The sequence below is a fragment of the Kogia breviceps genome, chromosome 2 (assembly GCF_026419965.1).
Source record: "Kogia breviceps isolate mKogBre1 chromosome 2, mKogBre1 haplotype 1, whole genome shotgun sequence".
In the NCBI taxonomy this organism is placed as follows: Eukaryota; Metazoa; Chordata; class Mammalia; order Artiodactyla; family Physeteridae; genus Kogia; species Kogia breviceps.
Genome location: NC_081311.1, coordinates 143,072,098 through 143,092,526, shown reverse-complemented (window position 1 = coordinate 143,092,526; position 20,429 = coordinate 143,072,098). Strand labels below are relative to the sequence as shown.

General features: G+C 42.6%; 1 long non-coding RNA gene across 1 annotated transcript; it reads right to left on the bottom strand.

Annotated features, from left to right (window-relative positions):
• Positions 1-432: 432 nt before the first annotated feature.
• LOC136793712 (uncharacterized) lies at positions 433-6,874 on the bottom strand. Its single transcript, XR_010839328.1, has 2 exons — positions 6,583-6,874; positions 433-1,046 (listed from the first exon to the last, which is right to left on the bottom strand). It is a non-coding gene; the product is annotated as an uncharacterized lncRNA (long non-coding RNA).
• Between the last annotated feature and the right edge of the window lie 13,555 nt (positions 6,875-20,429).

Genomic DNA, 20,429 nt, shown 5'->3' with positions numbered 1-20,429 from the left:
CTACATTCCCAAGTTTGACAGCCTAGAGAGAACACCAGAAAGCCCAGCGCTGCAGTTACCCAGGGCAAAGGAAACAGCCAAGGCCCTTGAGTTACTCTTGTTCAACCTCTGTTGGGGCAGAGTGGACCTCAGTAGTTAGAGAATTGCCTTGAGCTCAGGAAGTCTCCTTAGACCAGCACTGTAGCCACTAGCCATGTGTAGATGTTAGAATTAAATAAAATTTTAAATTGTTTTTATAGTCGCACCAGCCGCATTTCAAGGGCTCCGCAGCCACACGCAGTTTAGTAATTACAAATATTTTCTTTTTCACAGCAGTGAAGGAAGCATACAAAATCTCTGCCCTCGTGGAGTTTCTGTTTTAAAAGGCAGGATAAACAATAGACAATAAACATATCAGTTGTGGTCTCAGCAGGAAACAGATGATGCATTCAATTGAGTAACTGAGAAGAGTTTAATAAAGGGAGGATTTACCAAGATGTGCGCTGACTTCAAGGAAACCAGCAAGGAATGGTGCAGGACCCCAGAATTACCCACTGTGGGGAAGCACACCCACACCTAGGCTGGACGGGCAGAGAGGAGAGGCGATCACCAGAACCCAGTGAGAGCTGTTGGAGGGGCTGTGACCTGGCCCGGAGAGGCCACAGGCAGGGAGTCCCCTGGGGCACAGAGCAGGGTGGGGTGGGGGTGGGGGTGGGGGGGTGAGGGGGTGGGGGAAGGTTGGAGAGGGAACCTGAAGGGGCAAACGGAGTATCTAGTAAAGGCCACAGGTGCAAGAGGAAGAGGAGCAGGTAAAAGGGATGAATTATGGGTCAGGGCAGCCACGTAAAACAGATTGCCTGAAGCACAGGGTGTCCTTCATTTGCTCTCCCACCAGCCCTCCTTTTCCTGTTTTCTTATGACTAATTGTGTCCCCTCCTCCACGTCCATCTATCGTCTCTGTGGTTCTTCTGCCACTTGTCCCATCCTCTCTGTGGCACCGTCACAAGTCCTTGGAGCCAAACCAGGGCAGCTCTGCTGAACCGTCGGTGAATCTTCATGCTGTTTACCTTAGGAGCACAGGCAGGGCAATTTTTAAGTTTTCATTTCATTTTGTTTTATTTTATTTTTATGGTACGCGCCTCTCACTGTTGTGGCCTCTCCCGTTGCGGAGCACAGGCTCCGGACGCACAGGCTCAGCGGCCATGGCTCACGGGCCCAGCCGCTCCGCGGCATGTGGGATCTTCCCGCACCGGGGCACGAACCCGTATCCCCTGCATCGGCAGGCGGATTCTCAACCACTGCGCCACCAGGGAAGCCCTTAAGTTTTCATTTTAAATAGGCTCTATTTTTTGAGAATAGTTTTAATTTTCCAGAAAAATTGAGAAAATAGCACAGAGAGCTCCCATATTATCCTCACCCATCCCCCCAACAACTACCCCTATTATTACTCTCTTCTGTTAGCATGGCACATTTGTTACAATTAATGAACCAATAATGATATATTATTAATTAAAGTCCATACTGTATTCTGATTTTCTTAGTTTTTGACATCAACCCAAGCTGTCTCCATGCCCACTCTGTACTCCCTAACCTGGCTACCTGTTTCCACACGTCTTCCTCCAAGCTTTCAAAAGCTAATAGAGAAAATCCTGAAACTGGGTGAGTTGTTTCAGTCTGAGGAGAGAACATCTGGAAGCACTAACAGGCACAAAGCAACCTACAGGTGCAAGGGATTATCGACATTCTCGACTGAGTCCTCAACCTCTAGGCACTCCCCACCCTGAAGCGATCACATAGGGGTCCCTTCAGCCCTTCATCCAACTTCCCCTACTGTTAATACCTTACATATCATGATACACTTATCAAAACTGAGAAACTAGCATTGACAGGGGACTATTAACTAGACTTTGTTCAGATGTCACCAGTTTTCCTGCTAATATCCAACTTTTTCTGTTCTAGAATCCAATCCAGGATACCACGTAGGATTTACTTGTCCTGTCTCCTTAATTTTCTCCAATCTGTGACAGCTTCTCAGGCTTCCCTCGTCTTTCACGACCTTGACACTTTTGAAGAGCATTGGTCAGGAGTTTTGCAGAATGTCTTTCAATTTGGGCTTGGGTTTGATGTTTTCTCATGACTAGACTGGGGTTATAAATATTTGGGAAGAAGACCCCCAAAGGGGAAGTGCCTTTCTCATGACATCGTATCAGGGGGCTCGCGATATGAGCATGACATATTACAGACGATACGAACCTTGGTCACTTGGTTAAGGTGGTATCTGCCAGATTTTGCCACTATAAAGTTACTAATTTTCTTTTCCATAACTTTGTTACCAGTATGTCACTAAATCCAGCCCACACTCAAGGGGAAAGAAATTAAGCTCCTTCTCTGGAGGAAGGAGTATCAAACCTTTGTGGGTATATGTTAAACACACCACAGTAATTAATTAATATCTTTGGGTGCATGTGTTGAGTCTATACAAAGATCCTGTTTCTCCTTAAAGTTTTACCCACTACTTTTCACATTCCTCAGTGGATCCTGCCTACAGCAATTACTACTATGGGGCTTTAAAGGTAATTTCTGATTTCCCTCATTCCTTCCACATTTATAATTTGGAATCCTTCTGTAAGGACACTTCGTCTTTTCTACTCATTTATTAATGAATTCTATCATTTATTTATACCACTATGGACTCATGGATCTTTTTTTTTCTTTTGAGTTATAATCTAATACTGTTATTATTATTATTATTTTTTGCAGTATGCGGGCCTCTCATTGTTGTGACCTCTCCCGTTGCGGAGCACAGGCTCCGGACGCGCAGGCTCAGCAGCCATTGCTCACGGGCCCAGCCGCTCCGCGGCATGTGGGATCTTCCCGGACCGGGGCACAAACCCGTGTTCCCTGCCTCGGCAGGCCGACTCTCAACCACTGCGCCACCAGGGAAGCCCAATACTATTATTATTAACTTTGTTGCTCAAATTGTTCCACTTTTGGACATTAGGAGCTCTTTCAGATTTGCTCTTGTGTCCTTTTGGCATGCCCTCATCCTTTTTTGTGTTTTTGCTTTGTTTTAAGCGGTACTTTACTTTCTGTGCCCCACAGTCTCTTTGTATTTTCAGCCCCAGCTACTCCAGCCACAGAATCTGCCATTTTTCCGGAGGGTGTTCCAGGGCATTTTAAATTTCCCTGCTGATATGCTAGTGGCTTTATTTAGGGCCTGCTGCTTTGCCAGGATCAGAATCCTTTCCTTACAGGCAACTCTCACAATGGTAAAGAGTCTGACAGAGTCATTGTCCCTGCCCTGGCACGTAGTAGTTGGGCACACAACTATGTAATCCTCAGTGTTCTCTTCCATAAAATGGGGACTAATCGCACTTCCTTATGGGGTTTGTGTGAGAATTAAACAAGAGAATGCATGTGAAGCTGTTCACTTGCCCGTCATAAGTATTCAATAAATACTTTTTTTTTTTTTTTTGTGGTATGCGGTTCTCTCACTGTTGTGGCCTCTCCCATTGCGGAGCACGGGCTGCGGACGCGCAGGCTCAGCGGCCATGGTTCACAGGCCCAGCCGCTCCGCGGCATGTGGGATCTTCCCGGATCAGGGCACGAACCCGTGTCTCCTGCATCGGCAGGCAGACTCTCAACCACTGCGCCACCAGGGAAGCCCAATAAATACTTTTTTATGATAATGAAGATGCTGCTGCTTCTGGTAGGGGCAGTCGGTTTTAAGGGCATGGACTCATGGCAGATGCCCAGCTATGTAAACTTAATAAAACTCTCTGCACCTCAGTTTCTCATCTGTAAAATGGGGATAACAATAACCATCTCATAGAGTTTTTTGTTGGATTAAATAATACACACAAAGCACTCAGAACTGGGCCTAGCCTATAGTAAGTACTTGTTAACTGTTAGCTATTATTGTTTTTGTAATTATTATTATTATAGAGTAAATCTCTGATTCCTTTGGTGTTATCTTACCCATAGTTGGTAGGCCAAGAATTATGGTAGAAAAATTAAACTATGTACAAACTATGAAATGTAAAGGTAATAGGTGGTTAACATCATGCAGTTATAATCCTTAGAAGGAGTATAGCTGAATTCGACTTCATAACTATTTCAATCACAGTCATATGCTGCTGACATTTTCTCCTCTGAGGTGTTCACAAATGGCTGAGACGGAATTACTCAACTCACACTCATCTTGCGATGATGCATTTGGCCCAAATGGCCAGCGGCTTTGGGGAAACTCTTTGTGGATCCATCAGAGTTGAACATTAAAAAATGATAACTATGATCAGCCAATGCTGAGGGACCCATTTTGTGGAAAAAAAGAAATGGAACCAACACAGTTAGTGACACAATAATTAGGACACACGGAAGACTGCTGACAATTTGGAGATATTTTCTTGGAGAACGAATGACTTTTTTTTGGAGGGGGAGAAGGTCTTTATTGATAAATAGGTTACAGTGAAATAGAGTGATAGTTTTTAGGGGACATTAGTAGATAATTAATTTGGCAATTTATTGCTGCAGAGTGACAGTTGTGGCCCTCTCCTCTGAGCACATGAAGTCAAATATCCAAAGGTAATTCCTGCTCTGTCTGTGGGATACAGTGTCATGGAAACTCCTGCCCTCCTGCTGAAAACCCCAGTGAGTTTTCTTGTCAAGAACTGTTAGGATTTTCTCACTATTAGTGTTACAGTGCAGCTGAAGCTCCGCTCAAGGAAGAGTGTGGAGGTGTGATGCTGTGAGGGAAGGCCCACTGGCTCAGGATGGACACACAGGATTCCTTCCCCTTTCTCTCACCCATCTCAGTCCCCCACTCCCATGCCCAGTCTCCCTCATGCCCTCGGGGCACTCCTTGATGCCAGATGAGTTATTCACTGGATGAATGTTCCCTCAACCGCAGCCATTTGTGAACAACCCTCATGATTTTGCTTTATCCACAAACCATATGGATTATCATTTTAGTAAAACATAATGCCCAAGTTAGCCTCATCCTGACCAACAGTATCTATGGAGCCACAAGTCTCTAATGACAATGAGGTCAGTGACCTCAGTCAATGGCTAGGTGGGGTCTCCCCTCTCAATGAGGAAAAATCCACTGTGGCCTGGCTGGGAACAGGAGCGGAATGGATAAGGGCCTAGAGGAGAAACCGGGCTCTCTTCATGGAGACAGTTTTCTCTAAAGAAGAAGACACTGGCAGCAAGCCCTTCTAACACAAAGGGGCACATGTCTGTTCACCATTGACAAACATTAGGGTTACTGAGGTCCAAGAGGGTGAAAGGCGAGGTGACTGAGAAGAGTGAGGGTGAAGGTTGTTGAATGCGTCAGGGGTCTGAAGGGTGGAGGCGGGCACGTCGGGCCTATAAAGCCATCTCAGGGGCACTGTGGTAGGGGCTCACTATATGAGGTGGTGGCCCCTAGAGTCTGTTCCCGTGATTCTGCATGGCACGACTCTCTGCTTTGGTTATTGCCCACTGTCAGGAAGATGGGGGTCTTTCTGGGTAAAGGCTTAAGGGTGACAAAGATGCCAAGCTGCAAACACTTGGATCCCATCAACATTAGCACAACTATTAGTAATAGTGGTTTTTTTTTTTTCTGTAGCATAACATACCTGAGGAATTCTGTAGTAAAACAACAAAGAAACGGGGTTTATTTGGCTTAACTGAATGTTTCCTAATCCTCAACTATATTTTCACTATCTTGACACCCAATCTTTGATTCATAACATTCCCTCTTCTCAGATGGTAAGCTTTTAAAAAATGATGGTGAAATACAAGTATCCCATTTAAAGACAATTTTGCAAGAATTTTGTGACAGTCCCACAGGTCCCTGGAGTCTCCTCCAGGGTATTGCTAAAACAGTGTTGGGAAATATGGCTTTCACTGTGGTCTTGCTGGAAGTTGGGGTTAAGCTATCCTGTTTTCTTTTCTCCTTAGATTGGGCCATAAATCTCAGAAGATATAATAGCTTATATTTGTATGGAATTTTATAGTTTACATGCATTACCTCAGTTTCTCCTCACAACAACCTTGAGGGTAGGGATTATTATTGCATTTTATAGATGAAGAAATGGTCTCAAAGAGCTTCAGTGACTCATTCAAGGCCTAAAACTAGCCTGAGGCAATGCCAGCGCTTAAGTCAATCTTTTTACTTCAGATCTGGCGAACTTCCTGTATTTCTAATTTTTTTTTTTTTTTTTTCCCTTGAGCACATCACTTTGTTTTTTGGTCACATCAGACTGTTGGCTCTAAATTCCTAGGATTTGGGGTTGTGATCCCCTCCCCCAATCTGAAATACTGTTTCCTAGTGAAGCCTTGAGGATCACCAGGGGAAGGCACTGACGATGGTTCTAGCACCTTGAGAGCCTGGAGGGCACCTGCAGGGACGTCAAGGGGCTCAAATCCCCTTGAAGAGGCCCAGGACCCAGGCGAGCTGGGCCTGACCTGGGCCTTTTGTTCCTTCACCTAAAATCTTTCCCACTCTCCACCATACCTCAGGGCCGAGAGCGTCCAAACATTTTCTCTAAGGAGCTGCAATGTTGCCTCTTACTTCCCTGACCCTAAGGGAGGAGCCATTCGTGTGAAAACTTGATTTACCGAAAGAGACTCCTCGAAACACCTTGGCTCGCCTTTAACCCGTTTGGCGGGTGTCACCGGCTCAGTGTTTGCCGATTCCGGGTCCAGAAGCGCCGAGACACAGGCGGCCAGCGAGGCCAGGGCCTCAAGCGTCACTGCTTCCAGCTCCCTAGGGAGAAAAGGGGTCTTCACCTCCGCCGGGTACCCGGTTCCCTGCAGGGCGCGGGGGAGGGAAGAAGGGAGAAGGGAAGAGGAGGAGGGGGAGGGGAGGGTAAGAAGGGAGAGGGAAGGAGTAAGAGTGGGAAGAGAGTGGGGGCTGGGAAAGAGGGAGAGCCGGAAGGGGACGGGAGAGGTGGAGGCGGAGCGGAGGTGGGGGGAGGGAACGTGAGCCACGGGGGGCGGGGCTCGGGGCGGGGGTTCCTGGCCACGCCCTCCCGCCTGCTTCCCTGGAATTCTGGCCGGGCCCGCGGAAGTCGTACGAGGATGCTGGTGATCGCTTGCCTACGTCGAGGGGAGCGCCAACTCCTGTTTCCCGCACGTCCCCGGGCGGCCTGGGGGACAGCTGGGGCGTCGCGGCCCGGGGAAGGGAGCGGAAGTCAGCGTCGAAGCCGTGGAAGGAGGGGCGGCTGGCGGAGGCCCCACAGCACTTGAGGCCGGTTCAGCTGCACTAGTGCCCGAACGCGGGTGTGAGGCTGGAGTGTGGCCGCGCGGTGCTATCTGTAGAAGGCATTGGCCAGGAGCGCACCTAGCTTCTGGTGCTCGTCTGAATGGCGGGAGCCTGATGGCCTGGGGTTCAGTGTGACTACTCCGATTCCCCAGCCAGCCTCTCCAAGGGGCTCCCATATCTGAGAGTGAGGTCCGCATTTCTGTGATCCTCAAGTGGGAAACTGTCAGAAGTGCAGGGGAAACTTCCAGGTTAAGGTGTGTGAATGCGAGCATGTACCGAGGTATGTGAGCCAGAGTGTGCATCCATGAAGAAGAATGTCTTTGTTCCAGGAACCCCTCTCCCCAAACTTATACCGAGTGGTGGGGTGAAAGAGAGGCAGTATGTCCGAAATCAAAAAGCCAGGAGGTCTCCTGGGAAGACCTGTCTTCCAGTAGGACCGAAGTGCTGAGCATCTTTGAAGAATGGTCCAGACACCTTGCCTTCCTTCCTGTCCTGCCCGTGGTGATCTCCTGGGAAGCCTATCATTGAATAGTCATATGTTTATTGCATTTGTTTTCCTTTCTTGCCTATTACTCTCTCTTCCCAACCCCAGGTAAGAAGCTCATACTTTCGTTTCTGCTAACACTTGATTGGATGTCTCCCTTTATTATTTGACTCCCCTGGGCTTTTGGACACCTCATAGAAGGCAGTGCTGAGTCCAGCTCTGGAGAAAGACTTTGATTGAATCTCAGCTCCACCACTAACTAGCTCTATGGTTTGAGGCAAATTACTTAATCTCCCTACACTGCAGTTTCCACCACTGTGAAATGGAGATAATAATAATACCTTACAAAGTTGACTGGAGGATTCAATGAAATGATTCATGTAGAGTTTACCTCGTCTTATCTGTCAGAGCCATGAGCCTCCTTTCTCCTAAGCTACCCTGGGTATCCCCTCTTATGCACCCCATTATTTTGCCGCCTAATCCATTAAGCAGGGGGTTGCTTGACATGTTTTCTTTGTGTACATATAGGTAGATTGTTTCCTCAACCTGCTTTTTAAGTTCTTTAAACATTCCGTCATTTCTATGTATACTCTGACGCCAATTTGATACATATCACATAGCTTGTGTTCAATAAATGTGGATTGAATAATTGATAAAATTTATCTGATACCTAGAGAGAGATTTTTCTAGAAAATTTGAAGTTATGGAAAAGGAAAACTTCATGGGGCAGGGTAAATAGAAAAAACTTAATAGATGAAGTTATCTTGTTAGGTTAGGACCATAAAGAGGTATCATTATAGTAATTTCAGTTATATAAAGAAAACTGTAAAAAAGACAATTGGAAGTGAACATGACAAAGTATAGAGTTGATGCTCTGCTGGAGTAGAATTATGAGTGGTTTTTTTCTCCTGCTTTATACTTTTTAGTCCTTTCCATACTTTTCAGAGTATGTATTACTGTGTTACTTAGGGAAAGTACTTTATATAATTTAGGTTATAAAAATGATCATATTTTGGATACTTAGAGATGGAGGGAAAAAAACTCCTGAGAATAAAGCAATAGTTTTCTTTTCTTCTTTTTCAGACCAGTGAATCTTTTCTGATTCATGCTAGAAAATCAACTTATTAGTTTGAAGTATAAAGACATCTCCTTTTCAGTGACCAGAATACTTGTCTTGCCTATTTAGGTACTTCCTTTGAAGGATCAAGATCCAAAGCAGGGAATGAAAATCATAGAAGGGTTCATATTAAATCCAGAGTCAAGGCCAAATGGTCTTAATGGTTATTTCAACCAAGCTGTATCAGTCTAGTGAATTTTGACCTTTCCAGTGATTTTCTTTTTTGGCTTAGAGATGCACCAGTGCCGTTCTGTTTGTATTACTGTAACACATTTTTTAATTAAAAATGCTTTATTGCTAAAAAATGCTAACCATCATCTGAGCCTTCAGCGATCATAGTCTTTTGCAGTAGTAACATCAAAAATCACTGATCACATATCACCATGACAAATATAATAAAAATGGAAAACTTTGAAATATTGTGAGAACTACCAAAATGTGACCCAGAGACATGGAGTGAGCAAATGCTGTTGGAAAACACTTTTTTTAAAAATTTCAAATTTGTGATTTACTTCAAACAGAGTTACCTTCTGTTTTTATTGAAAATGAGGACAACAGCTTGATTTATTTGCACAGTTACTCTTTCATTCAACAAAAATTTACTAAGCACCTACCAAATGCCACACCCTGTGCTGATGCTGGAAATACCAGTCAAGACCTTGTCCTTATCTTCCAGGAGGTTGGGGTCTCATTGATGGACATGCATATATAAATAATTATGTTATAGAGAATTATCACAGGAGCTTTGATACGTCCATGAGTAGGCAAACTTACAGCAGCCAGTGGGACACGAAGGAGTAGCCAGTTGTAGTGGGGCAAGAGCACAGTGAGAAGGAGGAGACAGGAAAAGCTTCATAGAAAACTAGTTATCTGGGCCTATTACAAATCTTTAGCTTATAAGTGGGTAGTCCTTCCTGATGTGAAACTATTATTTTTTCCATACTTTGCTGTAATTGTTATCTTATATTCTCTGATACATTAAGGGTATGCTTTGTGATTCCTTACTTGATAGGGGCAGTGAGTTTATAATGGTCAAATCCCATTCCACCATATTCCAAGGACTGGCCAAAATTTGAAAATATATAAGTCCTTTTATTAGATATGATTGAGGCTTAGAAAACACCTTAAACCTTAAACTTTTTATTTTTACTTAAAGTGTATTCATTCATTCCCCAGTCTTTAGGTGTTGGGCTCACTGTGGATCCTCTGATTAAACTTACTCATAGTTTTTTTCTTGCGTTAGTCCCACTTTTTTTTTAAAAATAAATAAATAAACTTATTTATTTATTTTTGGCTGCATTGGGTCCTTGCTGCTGTGTGTGGGCTTTCTCTAGTTGCAGTGAGCAGGGCCTAATCTTCATTGAAGTGTGCGGGCTTTTCGTTGCCGTGGCTTCTCTTGTTGCGGAACATGGGCTCTGGGCGCACGGGCTTCAGTAGCTGTGGCTCACAGTCTCTGGAGCACAGGCTGAGTAGTAGTGGCTCACGGACTCTAGAGCGCAGGCTCAGTAGTTGTGGCCCACGGGCTTAGTTGCTCTGCAGCATGTGGGATCTTCCCCGGCCAGGGCTCCAACCCATGTCCCTGAATTGGCAGGCAGATTCTTAACCACTGCACCACCAGGGAAAGCCCTAGTCCCACTGTTGATTCATTGTGTTTAGGATTTCCAGCCTCTGTTTTTCTGTAGTGGAGAGAGAACATAAAGACACTTGTAAAACAATTATAAGTGGGGAGTTTTTTAGGCTTTACAATTTTTTTCTTCATCTTTTACCATTTTCTAGCTCACAACTAATTTGACATCAATTTTTATTATTTATTTTTTAGTGACCTGCCTTTATAGAGTCTTTTCAGAAATCATTCAACTTCATTTTTATATCATTTTTCATGTCTGGTTTATTTATTTGTTTTGAGTTTTTTTCTTTTGTACTCATTTCATTATTTTATGTAATAGACATCAACACATTTTAGAATAAATAATTGATTCTAAGGATGCAATTCAACTGTTCTGTAATGTTTCATTTAAAAAATGTTAGTCATGCCCCAGTGAATTTATTTCAACCCAATATATTGATATGAAGACCTACAGTTTGAAAAATACTGTTTTAAAGAGTAGTCACCTAGCATTCAGTGCACCTGGCATCAGTGGGGGTTAGAGAGGGATAGAGAGTGAAGGTTAATCCAGTTAGTTAAGCAGTGTTTTGTTAAGAGGGCTTCTACTATATTAAAATTTTGTTGGATTAAATTTCTGGGTCAACCACCAGGGTTTGGAAATCTCCTTGCACTCAAGTTTTGGTTGTGTGGCTTGAGTTTTAAAGAAACCTGGCCTAGATCTAGAACTCTCAAGCTTAGAGTTAGTGCTAATGGCCCACAGAGTTCATGTTATATAGTTAACCAACCATAACTGAGCCATTTTAAGGCCATTTTTATTATATCCTTTTCTATGGATAGAACAAGGAAGTTAATTGATAAAATGTCTAAGCTAATATAAGAAAACAGTTTTCCTAGTTTGTGACAGTATCTGGGCTTCTAAGAACCTCCATTTAAGTCCTGTATTCTTTCCAGGGACACAGCACTTGAAAGATATTTGATGGTACTGGAAAAGGATTTGGCAAGCAAGAATATTTAAGTTGAAGTCAAGACCTTCCTTCTTGGTGGAGCTTCCCAGATAAAATAGGTATTGGGGGCTATCCTGCCAGAGAGCATAGTAAAGGCAGGTGGGTATTTTCCTGGGTTGATAAATGTATTTACCCTGATCTGCAGGACTAGCTCTCAGAAGTTTACCTCTTTTCAAAATGCCTGTTGCTCACGGAAGATGTGTCCAGGGAAGGATGGACCATCTTTGGCAAAATATCTGGGAATACCTGCCTGCAACCCAGGTACCTCTGTCCCCTTTTAAATGAGGGCACACAGTGTGATGTTCTCATTTTTGAGGATGTTAGTCCTGGAACCTTAGGTTTGGTGTGGAGATTGCTTGGAGATAGGGCTTGTAAGGGATATGTACTAGGCATATCTCCTGGCTTCATGAGCTGTTTTTCTAAATCCTGAGATGGAGCTCCCTCTTGTAGATATAGAGAGAACACAATAATATCAGAGAGAGAAGCCAACCAATTCTGCAAACAGGCCTAATGAGAGGTAATCACAGTTGTGTAGTCCCCAAAACTCACATTGTCAATGCAACTAGAGTGATGAGGTTCTCAGAGACTGATTCATGCTAGCCAGACTCACTGAAGTCTCTTGAACAGAATGCCAGTTCACAATAGGGAAATTCATCTCCAGTGATCAGGAGACTCCTGTTTGTTCTCCAGGACCCTCACTGCTAAATCGTGTGTACCTGGGGAACCATGCTAGTAACCAGAAAGTTGTTTGGTGATCTCAGAATCACATGAGAGAAGTGGATGGTCTTATGGGTTAAATTTTGTCCCCTCCAAATCCATATGTTGAAGTTCTAGCTCCTTGTACCTTGGAATGTGATCTTATTTGGAAATAGAGTCATTCATTGCAGATGTAATTGATTAAGATTAAGAGTAGGATGGCCCATAATCCACTATAACTGGCATTCTTATAAATAGGGATGGCAGAAAAATTAAGTTGTTATCAATGTAAAATATACTGTTATCGATGTAAGTTGTTATATGTAAGCCTCATGGTAACCACAAAGCAAAAACCTATAGTAAATACATAAAAGAGAAAGAGAACAGAATATAAGCATACCATTAAAGCAAGTCATCAAACGACAAAGGAAGAGAGCAAGAGAAGAAAGGAACAGACAGGGACTACAAAAACAGCCAGAAAACAATGAACAGAATGGCAATAAGCACATACCTGTTAGTAATTACTTTAAATATCTATATAACTGGACTATATTCTCCAATCAAAAGACATAGAGTGGCTGAATGGATTAAAAAAAAGTCTGACCTATATGCTGTCTACAAAAAACTCAGTTTAGATGTAAGGACACACAGACTGAAAGTGAAGGGATGGAATAGTCCGTGCAAATGGAAACCAAAAGAAAGCTGGAGTCGCTATACTTATATCAGACAAAATAGACTTTAAAACAAAGACTAAAAGACAAAGAAGGGCGTTACATAATGATAAAGGAGTAAATCCAACAAGAATTTATAACACTTGTAAATATTTATGCACCAGCATAGGAGAACCTAAATATATATAGCAAATGTTAACAAATCTAAAAGGAGAAATAGATAGCAATACAATAATAGTAGAGGACTTTAATAACCCACTTAAATCAATGGATAGATCATCCAGACAAAAAATCAATAAGGCAACATTGGTCTTAAATGACATTTTAGACCAGATGGACTTAACAGATATTTACAGAACATTCCATCCAAAAGCAACAGAATATATTCTTCTCATGTGCATATACATTCTTCTCTATTTTTCAAGATAGATAATATGTTAGGTCACAGAATAAGTCAATAAATTTAAGAGGATTGAAATCATATCAAGCATCTTTTCTGACCACAATGGTATAAAACTAGAAATTGATTTTATGAAGAAAACTGGATAATTCACAAATATGTGGAGATGAAGAAACATGCTACTGAACAACAAATGGATCAAAGAAGAAATCTAAAGAATAATTTTAAAATCCCTGAGACAGATAAAAATTAGGAATGTAACATATCAAAATTTATAGGATGCAGCAAAAATAGTTCTAAGAGGGAAGTTCATAGCAATAAATACCTACCTCAAGAAAGAATAAAAGTCTCAAATAAACAACCTATTTTTACACTTCAAGGAACTAGAATAAGAAGAACAAATGAAGCCCAAAGCTAGTAGTAGGAAGAAAATAAGATTAGAGTGAAAATAGAGACTAAAAAAAAAAAAAAAAAAAAAGAAAAAAGTAGAAAAGATCAGTGAAACTAAGACCTGGTTCTTTGAAAAGATAAACAATGTTGACAAACCTTTAGCTAGACTCACCAAGAAAAAAAGAGAGAGGACTCAAATAAATAAAATCATAAATGAAAGAGGAGATGTTAAACTGGTGCTGCAGAAATGCAAAGGATCATAAGAGACTACTATGAACAATTATACACTAACAAATTGGACAGCCTAGAAGAAATGGGTAAATTCCCAGAAACATACAACCTACTAAGACTGAACCTTGATGAAATAAAAAGTCTGAACAGACCAATTACTGGTAAGGAGTAATCAAAATTCTCCCAACAAACAAAAGTCCAAGATCGGACAGCCTCATTGGTGAATTCTACCAAGAATTCAAAGAATTAATACCAATCCTTCTCAAATTCTTTCAAAAAAAGAAGAGGAGGAACTCTCCCAAGCTCATTTTACGAGGCCAGGATTAAGGATGCCACAAGAAAGGAAAATTACTGGCCAATATTCTTGAACATAGATGCAAAAATCCTCAACAAAATATTAGCAAACTGAATTCAATAATACATTAAAAGGATCATACACCATGATAAAGGGGGATTTATTCCAGGGATCCACAAATCAGTCATGTGATACACCACATTAACACAGTGAAGGATAGAAATCATATGATCACCCCATTGAAGGAAAGCATTTGACAAATTTCAACATCCGTTTATGATAAAAACTCTCAACAAAGTGGGTATAGAGGGAATGTACCTCAACATAGTAAAGGCCATATATGACAGGCCCACAGCTAACATCATACTTAATGGTGAAAAGCTGAAAGCTTCTCCTGTAAGATCAGGAACAAGACAAGTGTGTCCACTCTTGCCACTTTTTAGTCAACATAGTACTGGAAGTCCTAGCCAGAGCAATTAGGCAAACAAAACAAAACCCAAATTGGAAAGGAAGAAATAAAAATGTCACTATTTGCAGATGATATAATATTACATCTTCCTTCTTCTGTTTATATGTTCCTTTTTCTGTTAGGTCAATGCCATGTATCATATCTCAATTTTCTTTGCCATACGCCAGTTATGTCTTACAGTACACTTGGGTTGCTCCTGCCAAGCATTTACACGTACTACCCAGACTATTCTGTTTTAGTTAATGGAAGAATCAGCTGCAGGCTGCTGATTAAAAGAGACAAATGAACACACCAAAAAATAAAGCAGATTTGTGAGCCCTGCCTCTCGAAATTTTGATTTGTAAGTTTATGGTGGGACCCAAGGATAATCATGTTAAATAAGCATGATAGGTGCTGTTCACCTCACTGATTATCTGTTGATTTGTGCTAGATTCTTTCTTAGAGCATAATCTAAATTCCAGGTTCTGGAGACACCCAGCTTGGTCCAACCTTGGTAGGTTGTACTCTTAGCTTTAAGGACTTAGGCATTCCCACCTAAGAGTTCAGAAGAAGAGTGGGTATCCAAGCCAGTCCAATTTGTTCATTCATTCATTCAACAAATTTTTGAGCATCTGCTATGAACTAAATACTGTTCTAGGGTCTGGAGATACATCAATAATACAAATAAACACAAATCCCTTACATTCTAGCTGGGAGTAAACAGTCAACAAATCAATAAATACACTAGATGAGCAGTTCTATAGACAAATACAAGCAGTGTAGAAGGATTGTGAATGCAGAGGGTCTGTGGGCATTACAGTTTTCAAAGGGGTGTCCTGGGTAGGCCTCACTGACAACATGACTTAGGTGGGCCATGTGGTTCTCCGGAAGAAGACTGTCCCAAGCAGAGGGGACAGCCAGTATAAAGTCCCTGGTCAGAAGCCGAGCACACCTGGCCTGTTAACAGAAACAGGAGGCCAGTGTGGCTGGAGTGGAGTACGAAAGGGAGGGAGGTGGCAGAGGCTGAGGTCAGAGGTTACAGGGGAGTCAGATCATGTCCTTACAGGGCATTGCAAGGTCATCGGCTTTTACTCCAATGAGATGGGAATCGATTGGAAGATTCTGAGCAGTGACATGATCTGACTTATATTTTTAAAGTATCGTTCAGGCTTCAGTAGGAGGGACAGGAGCAGAAGCTGGGAGGACCAGTTAGGAGATGACTCCAGTAATTCAGATGAAATATTGATGATTGGTAATAGGGTAGTAGCAGCAGAGATGGCGAGAGGTGTTAGATGTTGGATAAAATTTGAAGGTAGACCCATTTTCTGACAGATTGGATGTGAACGCTGGAGAAGGCAGATGTCAAGGAGGACTATAATCAGGGTGAACCTTACACTTCTTGCTTGGAATGCTGAACAGAAGCATCTCCAAATGAGGAAGCACATGGCAGGCATCCTGTGCCCATGAGGAGATTCAAACTGGGGGTGGCAGGGCAGAGTGGCAGAGAGAAATGGTCCTGAGGGCAGTGCTGATCCTGAAGCCTGATCCGCCTCTGCACTTCCAGTTACAAGAGCCAAGGAGTCCTTTGTTACTTGCCTCCAAAATAGGCTTATTGCTACTCCCACCCGGACTCTAAGATGTCTCTGAGATGTGCTATTTGCCTAAAGACACTTATCACAGTTCCACCAGAGCGCTAGTCTTCAGACCTCAGGGATGACTCCCAAAATATTCCTTCTCATGCCGCCCTATCTCATTGGTCGCTTGGTAAATTGTAAGCCCCTTAGTGCACTGTGTCAGGAGCAGGGCCAGACAGACCCGGCATGGCAGAAAGTGTGAAATTATTAGCACAAGATCCCTGTTGTTGGTAGTAGTGGTGGTGCTAGGATCATCTGTATTTTACAAAATTGAGACCAGAGATTAAGGGATTTACCCAGGATCAGAAAGTCTTCTATTTCAAATCTAGGATGGGTTTGTCTGATTAACCTATTACAATCCATATATCACATAGAAGAGAGTAGAGCTTTTCAGGAGGAGGTCATCTGGCTGGTTGCTTCACTGACTGACAGTATACTGGTACAGACACCACAGATGTATTCCTCAGCCTTACACATCAAGTAACTACGGGGCCCCTTCACTCAGGGTGATTAGGCTGGAAAGGATTAATTCATATAGCCCAACTTACAAGAAACTGACGTATAGACCAGCTTGTCAGATTATTTAAAATAGGAAATATTTCTCAAACTTGAGAACTTGTAGACTCTTGAATATATCCCACTTTGAGAAATATTGTATTTGTACTTACATCATGAGACTTTATGTGATCACTTGATCTAAACAGTCAGAAATGCAAATCTAGTCTGAACATTGGCATTACTCTATGAAAAGGTGGCGATCCAGGTGATGCTTGTGTTAAAATTTTTATATTATCTTTAAAATGAAAACACACAATTTTTAAATTATTCTAAAGAATTCCTGGACCTTTAAGAGTATGACTGAAGACTCCAATATGAAAAATAATGCAATAGAAGAAAGGCTTTGTTTGAAAATGGGAGCTAGTTATGTATACAGGATGCTCTAAAGCAAGTCCACTCAGGAAACCAGACTGCAGATCAGAAGGCAGATTGGTGGGTGTAGAATAAGAACAGAGGGAGTTGGCTGTTCTCAGGGAACACAGACCTCAGACAAGGGTAGCTGGTTATCCTAACCTGCACTTGCTCTACAAATATTTTTGTTTAAGACTCTACCAGTCATGGAGAACAGAGCTCCATCTTTCTTGCCTTATGCCAAATTATTGTTCACTAACTTTCCTTTTCCTAGACTTCATCATGAATCCATGAACCCTCCCTGCCATTGCATCATTTCTAGGTAAATAGGAATTGTGCTCTTCTCCTGACAAGGAAGGGACTTGGACCAGATTAGGGAACTCCAGAGACCACGCTCTTTCCAATTAGCACGTAGCTAGTTTTTGTCATTCAACTAAAATTATGAGGGTCGCTTATATTCTATAGGAGACGGTAAAAACGACTTTTAACTCCCTTCCAATTTTGTCTAGAGCAGACTCTGAGAAATCCATCATTCTTCTCAAATGACTTCTCCCCGTGTTGTCTGCCTACTCCTATTTTAAATCTGCCTTTGACCAACCCTCCCCTTTCCTACCTCCAGCCTCAACTGAGTCAGTGCTAGGAAGTAGGGAGCACTCACCGCCCATTGCCACGTACTCTCTCCTGGCTCCCGCACTGGATTGGACTGGAGCCAGGTTCAGCGCTGGGCTGCCTCCAAGCAGGCTGAGAGAATGCATCCTGTTCCTGGGCAGCGATTCGTCGGAGCCAGGCAAGGGCATGTAATCCCTTAGGCCACTTGGCAAATGCCTATTTGTTCTCTAGTATTGTCAGAACGGGGAGGGGGTGTGGAGGGAGTGCCTGGCCAGATTGGAAATGAGAGGGCCCTTAGGGAGCACGCGCTGAACCCCAGAGAGCCTTGATCCGAGCAAGTGGTCCTTGCTGAGCCCCCTTACCTGGTCTGCCACACCACTCGGAGCAGATGCCTACACAGGCACCACCAGTGCCCTCCAGCGCCTTTCAGTCCAGCCACTGCTGCCTTTCTCTACCCTACCATTTCTCAGGAATGTGTGCCGTTCATCTTCTTCCCGCAGTCTGGAATGTTCATCCCTTTTAGCTTCATTCATTCATTCATTTCTTTTCCCTTCCTTTTTTTTTTTTTTTTTTTTTTGTGGTACGTGGGCCTCTCACTGTTGTGGCCTCTCCCCTTGCAGAGCACAGGCTCCGGACGCGCAGGCTCAGCGGCCATGGCTCACGGGTCTAGCCGCTCCGCGGCACGTGGGATCTTCCCGGACCAGGGCACGAACCCATGTTCCCTGCATCGGCAGGCGGACTCTCAACCACTGCGCCACAAGGGAAGCCCATTCCCTTCCAGTTTTATTGAGATGTAATTGACATACAGTGTGAGGTTAAGGTGTACAGCATAATGACTTGACTTATATACATCATGAAATGATCGCCACAATAAGTTTAGTGAACATCCACCATCTCATATAGATACAAAATAAAGCAAAAATTTTTCCTGTGATGAGAACTCAGGATTTACTCTCTTGCCAACTTTCATATATGTTAATTATATTTATCATGTTGTAAGTTATATCCCTAGTACTTATAACTAGAAGTTTGTACCTTTTGACCACCTTCATCCAGTTCTCCCTCACTCTACCCCCTGCCTCTGGTAACCACAAATCTTATTTCTTTTTCTATGAGTTTGTTTGTTTGTTTGTTTTTGAAGTATAATTGACCTACAGTGTTAGTTACTGGTGTACAACATAGTGATTTAATATTTCTGCATATTACAAAAGTGATCATCAATCCTTCCCACCCTTTAAAAGTCACAACTGAAATGAGCCCTCCAGAAAGCCTTCTATGATCTACAACCAGAAAAGATGTCTTCTTTTTTTGTTAACAGCCATACCCATTTTCCTGGACCTATCCTAAAACAGACAAAGTTCTGGTTTCTACTGTAGCTACTGAGATATCTTTCTTATCTATTCTACCAGGAAATAAGGTAGGACATGGGGGTATGTGTGACTGCCTTTGCTTTTCTCATAAGGTTCCTCACATTGTAGTTACTTAATGTTTGTTGAATGAATAATAAATCAGAAGCATTGTGCACATGGTACACAAATTACAGAAGACGGGATCCTTTACAAGTTTCCTTTCAGAAGCTGGCCCTAAGCAGGGCTTTCTTGGAGTCCCTCTAATCTCCCCCTACACCTGCAGCTACAGGGGCCTATTGCAGGGGGAGGGTAGCCTCCAGGTCCTTGATCCAGCAGTAAGCCAGCATCCCTTCTGACTGGTCAGTGCCTAGGCCATACCAGTTGTAAAATATTTTGAATATCAGTGCTGCATCTAAGACAGGGAGCACTCAACCAAATGACATAGAAGAGAGAGTGTATTCAAGTGCATGTTATAGCAGTAAGACATTCCCATTGTGTGTGAGGCACAGGCTAGGTGTGTTGAGGGAGGTACTAGAGGGTAGGGGAGTTGGGTGTTGCTAGAAGCTGGAAAGCAAGGAATAATTGTACTTTTCATTAATTACTTGTGTAACCTTGGGCAATAGAGCACCTCTGCAGTCTGGAGACCTGAGTTCTAGTTCTGGTGCTGACACCTGCGCTTGGATCTTGGGCAGATCACTTCTGTTACAGATCTTGTTACAGTCAATTCATCTACACAATAGGGAGATGGTTGAGGTTATAGTGAGATACAGGGTTGCTCGATGCATGTAGAAAGTCATGAATGGAGCCTTAAGAATGGATAGGTCAAGGGGATAGTGCTTAAGCTTTCCTGTTGAGCCTTCCTGTGGAAGAATCTATTTCCTCCCCGTGCTTTAACAGGAAGTATTGATTGGTTCTAGACCAAGTCTTGGAATTGAGCATCTGGCAAAAGAAGGAGAAAATAAACAGGGGTATTCAAACATCAGTCTGATAATGTGCCTAATAGTCTGAAGTTTTATTGCTTGAAGCAGGAAGTGTTTTTCATCAGGTCAAATCACAATTAAACCATGCTTTTTTTTTTTCTGTAAAGTTCTTTTAAGTTCTTTGTTATTTCTCCTCTGAAAGGGCTCACAACACATTGCCAGATGTGACCAGTGAGCATGGAGTAGGTTATGTAAATGTCTGGCATAGTTTAGTTTATTATCATTGTTTTTATTACTTGGTAAAAAAAATAAAGTCACTTGTTGGTTATATTTTCCTGTGCAAATAGAATTGCTTAACAGAAGAAAAGGAAATAGAGCAACTGTTACTAAATGACCCAAAAGCAGAAGTTGAGTTCCTTTCACATGAGTATTCAAAAA